Consider the following 12,401-nt stretch of genomic DNA (forward strand, 5'->3'; position numbering starts at 1 on the left):
GGTTTTAAAGAAATTTGAAATTCAGCTTCTAAAAGGAGCTATTACATATCTTGGCAATGAGGAGAAAGAAGGTCTAAAAAGCTGGCATTTCAGAGAGACCTGAAACAAGTGACATTGGAAAGAAAAGAATGAGTTATGGAATTTGGAGAACAATAAAAGTTTTCAGCACATGAAAAGTTGTTGCAAACAGTGGCAATCCATGCTGAATATGGGCAGAATATGTTGGATAATATAGGATATGGTTTCTGTAGGATATGTGTTTGTGATGTAACCTGTTTTTCCATGTTATTGGAAATCTCATTCTAATATAGACACTGAAATATTTGACCATAAGATAGTAAAATAACTATTACTTAATTCTTCCTGAAAAATGTAGAGTGCTTATCAAAAAGGATAACTGGCTACCTTGTGAGAGAAAGTAGAGCAGTAAAATCATTACCTGCTTCAAAGAACTAATTTTCTAAATATAAAATGTGATAGATGGCTTCTAGATTCAAGGTAAAATTTATTTTTATGCTCAAACCTCATTGTCATGGGTTAGTACAGTTTAGTTTTTTAGTTATAGAAGAATGTAGAATAATTCTCCGGGTCAGGACCTGGGAATTGCTTTGGAAGAGACAGGGACCTATCAGACGGTTAGTTGGAATATTGGCATCTGTTCTGACCACTGAAAACTTTTGGCTACGACTTTGGGAAGTACCATATAAAAGCCCTTGATTTCCTGTAGGTGGGTCCTTTTCCTTCTTTCCTTTGGCCAGAGAGAGACAGGTAACATCGAGCTGGACCTGCAGCTCCCCACTTTTGGGGGGAACTGACCTGAAGCCTGGCCGGATTCCATCGGCTCCCGGGTGAAAGGGGGGAAGGAGAGGTTGCTGCTTTACAACAGCTACTTTCTTCAGACTTCTCTGGAGCAGGGAGAGATCTCTGCTGGGCCCTGATAAGAGCTATGGGCACCATTTAGGCTAAGGCCACCCCGATTTACACTGAGGGGTGGGCTGAGAAGGCATTTATGATCTTGCCTGGGTTTTTACGATTCCAGACTGCCTGAGTGCTCCAATCTCTGATGTTTCTGTGAGTTCTTCCTTCCTCACCAGCTCGGCCTTGAACATCTAACACCAAGAGCTACAGAGAGAGAGGAGATACTCTGGGCAGGTTTAACCCTTTCCTGGCAACATGAAGCTTCCAGAGCTTAGCCCTTCTCTGAGAGGGTAAGAAAGGACAGAGTGAACATAAAGAAAAAAACCAGCATGAAGTCAGTAGAGTGAGACAGAGGGTTGAAGAGTTGGCTGTTCTATTCTTACTTGAGCCATGAAAATTAACTCTACATTTAGATCATTCCTTTAAATCATTGGAAAGATATGCATTTGGGGAGACGATTGTTTAGATTTGTGTGTGGATTTGTGATGGACTGAGTAATATCAATCCTATAAGATGCTTGAACAGAGATAAAGATGAGAAGCCCCCTGCCCCAGTGAAGAAGTGAGAAGTTATCTCTGTACCTTGAGGTGAAGAATCCTTTGCTTTGGAGTTATTCCTCTTTTAAAAGGTGATACCCCAGTACACTAAAGTCTAAGATCCATGACCCATAAGCAGCTTGGGAAACTGCTCCTGGGAGGGTCACAAAGGCAGGTTTCTCCGGGCGGTTGTTTTTGTGACAGTTTAAAACCCACAAGAGAACTGTTCTAAGCTGTCAGGGGGATCCATGACTCTAAGAGAGACTCTTCCCCTAAAGAATTGATGAAAGACTATTGTCAGATAGTGAAACTGACTGAAAATTACAAGTTTTGTCTCCTTATGTTGTTTTGTAGGAAACGGAACAGTTTGTGAGGGGAGGGAAGAGTGTTTTTGAAGTTTCATTCTGTTTTAGTTTTTTTCCAACTTTCTTTTTTTTTCTATTCTTTTAGTGTATGTTAATAAACTATTTGTTAATTTTAAGGTTGAGCCTGCTTTGTTTTTCTCCTAGTCTCTCTCCCACAGAAAAAGAGTGAGTACTAAGACCAGAATTTAGTGAACATAAAACCACTACACTCATAAAATTACTTTATTTCTAAATTTCAGTGTTTCTTTTGTATTGGTATTCAAAGTAATAACTTCTTCATAGTTTTGAAATGGCTAACAGATTGGTTTGTACTACTGCTCTCACTTGAAAATATTCATAATATATTTTTGCTATTTACAGCCTCTCTTCAGACTTTCAGAGTACAAAACAGCAGTGATTTTCCCATAGATTGCAGGAATGAGTTGTTTTCCTCAAACAGAAACTATAATGAAATAAATTAATTTAACTGAAATAATTAATGAAATAAATTTAATTTAATTAACATTAAAATAATGACAATGACTTTCAAGAGGCAGACAAACTGTTTATGGTTATGTGGGAGCCAGTCCATGAGAAGTAAGTGCAACAATATCACAAAATCACTCTGAGCTAAATAGTCTGAATTTTTTGCTAAGGGAAATTAATTGATTTTTCCCCCTGGTACTTACTTCATACAGACCATTAAAGCATGGTGCATCCAAGAAGTAGATGTGTGAAATCAGAGGTTTTACTCCAATTCTAGTGGCAAGGTGGCTGTTTTTGGCAAATTCTAGTGACCTTAGAGTGTTTTCATTTTGTCTTGTACTTTTCTAGTAACTTGAGAATTATTCAAGGATGAATAGATTCGCATGTGTCAGGATTTAAAATAAGTCTGAAAAATGCAGTCATAAAATATGTGCTTTGTAATTTAAGGTCATACAAATACAAATGTTTGGAAAAGTCTGTGTGCAACACTTTTTCCTGTGAAGTGACATTACATAGCAACAGATTTGAATATTGTTAGAGTGGTTATTGAGGGCAAGCAGAAAATCGAGAGCTGACTCATGTATTGCTGAATTTACCTGGAATAGGGAACATACAAGTTTGTTTATTTCTGTTAGGTAATTTGAACATTTTGGAACTAGAATCACAATCAAGGTTACTGTGCAGTTTGGAGAAAGTTGCAGTTTCATATTAAAGCTAGTAAGTTTTTTCCCCCGCCCCACTCTTCCAATTTTCTTCTGTTGCTGTAAATTAAGCTACATTTTTGCTTCAACTCATAGAGGTGCCAAGAATGATTTGTGATAATAAGCTTGCAAGTTAGTCTTGCTTATTTTCTCCTACCAGCTGTGTTCTGGAGGAGGTACAGGATTGTCTTTTACAGTTTTAATTTTTTATTTTTGGGGAATAAAAATTAGAAATCATTCTTGCTTTATTTAAGACTTCTTTTTTTTTTTTTTTATGATTACTAACAGATATTTTAAGAGTTGTTGACAATGCATCACAACTCTTTAAATAACCTATTTAGTATAATTTTTAGTATAATTCATGTGCAACCCAGTAGACATAGGTCAAAATATCTCTCTGCAGTCTCCCAGACAGTCTTTACAAGTCTGTGGTCCTGCCATATATACATGGAAGAAGGGTATCCAAAGACAGAAGTGCATTCTGCATCAGTCTCACCTTTATTGAAACCCGTATGGAGTAAGTTCCTTGATGATACAGCATTACATAAATCTCCTTTGCAATACACAGTTGTTGTGAACAGGTAATGACATAATAAGGAAACAATTTGGTCTCCTTTTGCTCTAGTTTTTTAATCAGTTGGTTTTGTTTCAGAGGCCTTGGCACTTTGATAGTGCTGGCAGGCAGCAGAGAAGGACTGTTAGAGTGAGACATCTCCATAGGTTATCTGAACTTTGGCATAAGAATGACAGTTGTCAGGAAATACCTCAATTTATATACTGATTCCTAGTTGATTTTTCATGTCTTCTGATAATTTAGTTTTCTCTATCCTCATATGATACCTGTTAAATTTTACTAACACCCCCAAGATATTTTCTCTACAGCTATATTTGCACACAATTTTTTTCTTTTTCTCTGCTTGAATGGGGCAGACAAAGTAAGTGTATGTATACGCATATATGTATGTATGTGTAAAACAAGAATAGCTGGCAACCATTTTATATAGGTGAATAAATAATATATAATCACAGAATATTCTGAGTTGGAAAGGAACCACAAGGGTTTTTGAAGTCCAACTTCTGGCCCTGCAATTCAGCTTTTCTTATTAAGGTAATTCTGGCAGTCATTGTGTATACTTGTGTGCTGGCTTGAAGGCAAAACCAGCGAGAGACTCCAAGTCAGAAAAAACAATAGGAGAGAAAAAAAAGGTAAAATAAAATAAAACACATGCAATGGTACAAAAGATCCCTGACAGAGTCAGAATACAACCAGGACACCGTGGTGGTAGCAGTCCAGGTGAGGTGGTCTTGTCGAAGCAGTGATCCCGCAGAAAGGTCTGGTAGCTCTTGTCCTCTGGGAATCCAGTGGGTAAGGCTGCCTGTGCTGTCCCAAATCCCAGATTATATCCAGGTGGGAATGCTTGGCTCCTCCCCCTGGGCGGGGCATCTCACAATGGGCTGATATCATTGTATCAGTCTTGCAATGGGTCCTTGATGGCCTATTAAACAGAGATAGCTCCTGGAGGGAGTTACCTATGAGTCATGCAGCAGGGGATTAATGGGCCATTAACAGAAGATAGTCTGGAGGAAGGGGGCAAGGGAAACACTGCCCAACCTAGTTTCAACAGCTCATGTAGATGGTGATAGAATACATACTTTGGGCACATCTTACATTGTAACCTAGGACAACTTGCTTGAGCAGGTCCAGTAGGAACTGGTTGGTAATCATGAGAAATATCTGAGAATAAATCCTTGGTAAACATTTGGCCTCCCATTTAAGTTTTTTCAAGTATCATTCAACAGCAGGATCTTTTTATAATCTCGGTAAATATCTTTCTTAGCATATTCATATCTTAAAATTATCTATGACTAAATCTTGTATTGTATATAATGTTATTGTGATTAAATGTCTTACTTTAAGGTTACATATCAGTGTATTATAGAAATCTTTGTATACTTTCTAATCAAGATTTTAAGATTTGCTGCATTTTATCTTTCATGGAATGTCTTCTTAGTCTGACTTCTAATAATTCAGAAACATTTGCCATATATAATAGTATAAATTTATGTAGGCTAAAGTAGACCAGTTTCATCTGGAATTATCCAGTGTGTTTTGAAACGAAAACACAGCTGCTTCTGACACATTTGTGTAAAAGTTATACATTGTATACCAGTTATATTTTGTATATTTGGAAGACTGGGATTTGTGATGAACGTTTTTATGTTGGATAATTCCTTCTAACTTGATTTTCAATAGTGAATATGTCCAGGACACCAGAGTATCACGTGGAATGGCAGGATATAAGTAAAACTCAGAGAATCAAACCAGATGTCCCACAACGCCCTGTTGACAATTTTGCATAAAGATCATCACTTCTTTAGCTAATAAACTTGTTGAAGTAATGGAGATACAGATGTTCTCGCTTCATTCTTGATTCCTTGATCCCGCTCTTCTGGTTTTAAGGTTGCCTTTTTAATATTTTCATTCTAGGTTTAAAAGTATAATATTTTGTTCTTTGTGAAACATTTCTAGTGCATAGATTACCATAGCAGGTGCTATTTATTCCTGTAAATCATGTCGTATGTTCCTATTCAATAGACATCGATTACCAGCATTGCAATGATGAATTCAGCTCTCAGGACAGCATGGGCAGCATTCCTAAGCAAATCCTCTCTCACTGTAGCTACCACTTTTCATATTAATAATAGGGGGAAAAAACCCCTAAAACTCTAGGGTGGTTAAAAAGCAGTAAGATATGCCATAGAGATTGTGAGCTCTTGTAGGTGTTGTATGTCTCTGCTGGATGTGCCTTGAGACACTTGCTCTAATCAGATATATTTTGAGGACAATAGACTGGATGACTCTTTCCCTCTCAAAACGATGACTGTAATTTAATTTGTCCCTTGAAAATATTATTTAAATAATAACAAACAAAAGAAACCCCCCAAAAAACAAAATCCCAAACCAAGAAGGTTCTAGAAAGAGAATCACATACAGCAACAGTATATTTCTTCTCTCTTTTATTTGTCTTTAACTTGCTTGTTTTTTCCATTAAAAGTGGAAAGATGAGGTGGTTTTTATAACAAACTTTGCTAGAAGTCATCAGATAACAATTCCGAATCTTATGAAAAATTAATTATACATGGTGCAATGCTTATTGAAAGAAATTGACTTTTTAATGAAGATATGAATACATAAATCCTTTCTAGTTTTCACTTTTATAGTCATCTTGACCTTCCCATATCACCTTTGCCCTCAGCCATGTTATTCTAAATTGCTTGCTTACTGTTGGTCTCAAATTGTTCAGTGAGTTAGGGAATGGTCACACAATGAGGAACATGCTTTGTACTGCTTAGACCATTAAATTCCTGATCAAGTTAGAAAGTTTTATTCAGGTCCTTTGACATCAGTGTCTTTTGAATAATGATTAAAAAATGATAGTGGCATTATTGTCTTTTGCGTACTAAAATTTTGAAAGAAATTGAACGCAAATCCCAGTTCTTGCTCTTGATGTGAACGTTCTGTGCGGTACTACTGCAAATCAGCTACCAGAAATTACAAGGCTGGTATGTTTTGTGGGTCTGTAAGATGATTCCTATACACAGATTGTAGACACAGTGCAATGAAAAGACCTGCATCAATACAACTTAATGTACGGGTGTTTTGTTAATTGAAAGGTAATAAGTTTACAGGGTTTTATAGATAGATAAATATTATAATGTTACTAACCAATTGATAGTCTTGATAGAGAAGCATGATAGTTACCTCCTCTTACTAGTTTCTGAGGAAATGCTCAGTCATTACTGCTCAAATTCATGGTCTAAAAAGGGAGATTGCTGCATGACTTCTGTCATATTATCAAATGTATTTTAGAAGAAATATCATGAATGGAGCATAGATAAGGTGTGGAAGTGCTGATACCAGCTGCCATAGGGCTGGTTGTGATGGTACTAAGTTAATGCTTTCTGATCTGATAAGCCTGTTTGAGGATTCTCTGAATTTCTGCCAAAGCCCGACTTTAAAGTCAAGCAAAACCAAAATCCCTAAGCAGTGAGTACTGCTCTATATGGGGAAAGAAAAACGAAGAAAGCGGAAAAGTTGAAGAAGTTATCTCAATACTGCAACCATTTTAAAGATGGGCCTGGAAAATAAATTTGCCCATTGTGATTTCATTGTCTGCAAATACTCAAAGAAGCAATTTTTTTTCTGGGGGGGGGGGAAAAAAAAAAAAGAGCGCTAATTTTCAAATACATAAAACTGTGTTTGATTTTTTTTAATATCTATAACTTGATAATTTCATATTCAAGGAATTCAGACCGCCATGTCTAATTGACTCATTTGTTTTGCGTCTATATGTTTGAAACTGATGCTTATATCTGATTTCCTTACTTTGCTGACTTATTTATTTTCATTTTTCTTGGGTGAATTTAGGTTTTTCTATTTGTGCTTCCTCTGACTCTGCAGATTCTACTTACTCTTGATTAACCTTTTTTTCCTCAGTGCAAAGCACTGCGCTGAAACTCGTACCCATGAAACTTTTTGAGCATTTGACCTATTCATTATTCATATAGCTTTCTCCAAGACTGATATATCTTGTTGGAAAATATTTAGTGACTACTTTGCATACAGAATTCTGACCTCAGGAAGCCCTTTTAGGTGTGTCTCCATTGGTAATGGATTATTTTTGTTGGTTGTTACTAATCAGTTGATGGTCCCCTCGCTTGTGTTGCCGGATCCGTTTCGCAAGGAGCAGCAAACTTGTGCCTGGATTGTTACAGAGTATTTCCCCCAAATGACCTGGGCTTCTGCAGCCCCTCTGGATGCTGTTCAGCGCTGATAATGTGCATGCTCTCTGCTGTGCATTATGACAGTCTGAGTGACACGCCATGCAATGAAAAATAATGTGTCATAGCTGCAAGTAGTTAGAGCTTCCCTCACTTCTAGCACCTTGCCTAATGTGCCTCTCCCACACACTTTTGTGACAAAGGGCTGAGATATATTTATATACTTGTTCTCATTTAACCAAAGCAGAAATTCTTGTCATTCTAGAGCCTAGCATACAAGGTCTTCATCAGCATGGTTGCCCTATAAATATCCCGCTTAAATAACTTAGAGAATCAAATCCCAAGGAGGGGCATGGGTATAACACAGAACTAGCCCAGAGAAAACATCAATAAGTTTGCTAAAGTAGGAATGTCTAAGGTACAGGTACTTGGAATTTTCTTCAGCAACCTACAGAAGAGGTATCTCAAATGTTTTCCCTGTCTCAGTATTAGCATATTCTGGAAATAAATTCCCATCTGTGAATAAATTGCCTAATGCATATTCTCTCTGCATAGAATTGCCCCAGTCATTATAACAAGTCGTAGTTTGAGTTTTGAGTTTTTTGGGTTTTTTTAACTGACCAGCAGGCTTAATGACTGACTCATATCTTGCCATGCACTGCCTCCCACCTAATATCATAGTGACAAGCTGCTCGTTTTCTTCTGTTCGAAAGAGATAAGGAATGGAAATTAACTCTTTCAAAAAATGGGATAGTCATCAATATCAGTGTGATTAAATTGACCTGGATGGTGCTGACTACCAGTAAGATATACTCCTTACCCCTGCAAGGTTATGCATGGACCTTAAAACATTTAAAACCTATTGATTTCTGTTATATTAGCAAGGAAAAAAAAATTCTTTTCTGGAAGGCTTCTAAAAATGAAAACATATGGGAGTTAGCTGATTAATGCACTTAGACAAAATCTGTAAATCGCAGAATTTTCCAAATCCACATGCTTAAGCACCTTTTAAAATATCTCTTAGAGATTTTGTTTGTAGAATAAAGTCAGGTTTTGTGATGTTCTGACATTGCTCAGAAAATTTAAAATTGGAGAATTTCAGCCAGTGCAAATTCTTGTGTGAACAATAAGAATTTCTGATCTTAAACACATTAATTTAATGGGAACAATGCCAATACTGCTCTGCCTACAAACAAGCAGAAAATCCTAAACTATCAAGTTCAAGGACCAATCTGCATCAATCTCTCTAAAAGTATATACTTTCTAATATCTAAAATCTAGTTCATTTTTGAATATATATCTAAAATTTGTCAATTATTTGTCATACATTTTTTAAATGTTATTTTATATAAATGTCTATTCCTTAAATCTTTATGACCATAAAACCCCTATGCCAATTACATTTAAACATTAAAGCATTTAAACATTAACATTTGTCATGATAAACATCTTTGAACATAGATTATATATCTCTAAAAAAGGCAGAAACAAACCAATCTTCAATTCTTATGTCTGCAGTAGTCATGTAGGAAAAGAAACAGCAATTTCCATACAATTCTGTGATTTTCAAAAACTGTACGGATTCTTGATGAAATGTTAAGGGAAAATAATTTTCTAAAAAATATCACTTTTGAACCATATATATCCATTTATATATTTTTTTATTTTAATATAAATAAATTACAATTGATAGGTTTTTTTGTTTGTTTGTTTGTTTGTTTGTTTGTTTTTCCTAATAAAACTGAGGGTAGGAGCATTAAATAGAGGAAAACAAACTAATTCATCTTTAATTATAATATTTCTTGGGACAGGTTTTAATATGAAGTTGAAAAAGCTTTGCAACCTTAATTTTGAGAGAAATGGTATTAAAATTTTTCTTTGAACTTAATATTTTCTTCTAAATTTCTCTTCAAGAAAAGAAATGTTAGTAAACTTTACTGTATGTGCTTTAGGATTGTAGATGGTTAACTCCTGCTTCTAGATCTATGCCTTCATGTATGGAGTTATTAAATGTGTTTTCCAAAAGTAATGACTCATGGTAGATGGCTCATCTTTGGAGAACACATTTTAACTGGAGCCGGATTTAGCAAATATTTCTGTGCTGCTTTTGAAAATAAGGTCCACTTGAAACAATTTAAGTGAAAGGTCAGATCCCTTGACTTCCTTGTTTTTACAAAATGTATTTTCCATTAAGTTTTGAAGAACTTTTGGAAAAGTGGTCTTCAGCTCTTATTCCAATTTTCTTAATATTAGCCCTTCCTCTTGTTCAAAAACTATCAGTACTGTGATTTTTGAAGCCAATAGGGCTCCTCAGCTCTTAAATTATATATTTTTTTAATGTTTTGTACTTCCACCTACATGCACAAAGGAGTGTAAAGCAAATAAAGTTCGAAGGAAATGCAGTCTCAGTCTAAGTTAGGACAAAAGTGCAAGGAGAGAGAAATAGAAGAAGGTCTGAAAAACCGAAAAGCATTTAGTACAACTTTGGATAAAATCCAGACTTCCGTGCATCACCTCTTGTGTTTTGGTTTTTTTTCCCCCCACACTCAAACAATTATTACATTCATGATGTGCAGCTTCTTAAAACAATGTTTCATCCATTACAGGTGTTTTATCCTGTTCATCACCAGAAGTAATCCCTTTAACAAGAAACTCTTCCCTAGAACTTGAAGATCAGATGTGATTCAGTAAGGTGAGTTTTGATTTAGTACTGTGCCATTCCACCTGGGAATGAAGTTCAAAGAGTTGTAGGAAAACTTAGCATAAACTATCATTAAATTAAAAAAAAAAAAGAAAAAAGAAAAAGGAAAAAGAAATTCTTGTTTATTTATAAAATAAAAAATAATAAAATAAATACAATAAATAATAAATGTTATATTAATAAAAAATAAAAAATAAATTAAAAAATAAACTTTAAATAATAATTGTTCTTTCCATCACATTCACCACTTGTGACTGACAGCAATTTCTTATTAGGATGTCTAAGGTGGGGCCAATAAAGGATGAGAAAATTTCTCAACCACAGACTTTTTAAGAACTTTTTAAAGGGTCCTTCCCTGATGGGGACAAAGATGTTTATTCATATTAACCTGTTTCCTCTCATTGTCTCCAAAATACAGAGTTAGCTTTTCCACTTGTAACATTTCCAGGGCCTAAGTGCAAATCCAGTGAAAACTGGCTATTTTTCCACTTATACTGCTTTGTGAAGTGAAAGTTATGGAACAATATATCATGGAATAGTCTTGTATTCTTTTTAAAAATGACACTACAGTGGACTAGACAGACTATCGGTCTGTTCAGGACTGGCAGTTACCCAGTAAATTCCGGAAGAGTTTCAAGAGGCTCATAATTGTCCTGTGATGTTTCACCCATCTCTCTAAGATGATACTGAAAGATGATTTGGTATTTCATCCGCTCTTTAAATGATGCAGAGTTTTAATGTGTATGTGGAGATAGAAGGGAGAGCTGAGCACCTGATGAGAAAATCCAGAGAAATCAAGGTTGCAGAGTAATTTTTGAAGTAACCTATACCATAGTTCAGAACATTTCTGAGTATAAACACAATGCTTCTTGCCTTCGTTCATTTCTAGAGCCTAAATTGTTCCCTGACTTCTCATCCATCTAGTTTAAATCAACATCTGTCAATGTACATTTATATTACTACATACTCAGGGATCTTAAAGTATTTAATATCAGGTATTGACTTCTAGGGTGCAGGAAAGAATGATAATTATTTAGAGGCGTGAGTTTTTACCCTGTTTGCTACCTTATATTTTCCAATCTGCCTTGCCTGGTGTAGTGCACCATAATCATGTGGTGATTATGGGGTTAGGTCATGCACTGAGGCTCCTGGAAATCTTTACTCTCCCTAATCCAAATAACAGTGAGTCCTTCCTGTTTAACACATGCAGTAAGTGTTATTTCCATTTTACAGGTAGAGTGGCAGGCGTGCAGAGAATCAAGTAGTCCGTCATGCAAAGGTTGTGGAAATACAATTCCATTCATTCCTGGCAATAGCACTTTTGATGTCCACATCATTAGCAGCAGTCCCGCAAGTACCAACGGTAAGAAATCAGGTCCTTATGTAATATGCATTGTAGTATTTCAATCTATTTGAATTCAGACAAATCTAGAATGGAGGGAAAAAAAAAAAAAAAAAAGGATGAGCCATTATTAATTTAAAGAAAAAAAATCACTATGAAAATTCAGGTTTGGTTTTTTTTTCATATTGACAAATGGGGATGAAGTGAAATTTTTTTCACATGTAAAGACAATTCCCCAGTGTTGGACATAGACGTAGTAGAAGCTGAAGATATTTAGTTGAAGTAATTTATTTCATATGTGCCTGAAAAGAGATCTTGAAAATTAAAGTTATCTCCTTCGCAAATGTTATTTATGCCACAAAATTTTCTTACTTTCTCCATTTTGACAATTTGCCGTCTCTGTGCAACATTTCTTTTTCTTCCCAATTTATGGAAAGCTGTAACTTTCTTTGCATGGTTGAAGCAAACCATTATGATTTTTATGATTAAAATTTAGAGATCTTGAATGTTACCTTTTCTTTGGCTCAGAAGTTAAATTGTAAATCTTTTCCCTGTATCAGAATTTTACTTTAAACATATGCTAAACATATG

The 12,401-nt window shown here is 35.4% G+C and overlaps 1 protein-coding gene across 4 annotated transcripts in view; it reads left to right on the forward strand.

The window, feature by feature from the left end:
- The window catches only part of LRRC4C (leucine rich repeat containing 4C), a 508,382-nt gene that overhangs the window by 400,848 nt on the left and 95,133 nt on the right, over positions 1-12,401 (forward strand). For all 4 annotated transcript variants that reach the window (XM_058421147.1, XM_040068321.2, XM_040068324.2 and 1 more), the window contains 2 exons: positions 10,374-10,459; positions 11,702-11,831. The gene's annotated coding sequence lies outside the window, so the exon portion shown is untranslated. The remainder of the gene's footprint in view (positions 1-10,373; positions 10,460-11,701; positions 11,832-12,401) is intronic.

Source organism: Hirundo rustica, chromosome 6 (assembly GCF_015227805.2).
Source record: "Hirundo rustica isolate bHirRus1 chromosome 6, bHirRus1.pri.v3, whole genome shotgun sequence".
In the NCBI taxonomy this organism is placed as follows: domain Eukaryota; kingdom Metazoa; phylum Chordata; class Aves; order Passeriformes; family Hirundinidae; genus Hirundo; species Hirundo rustica.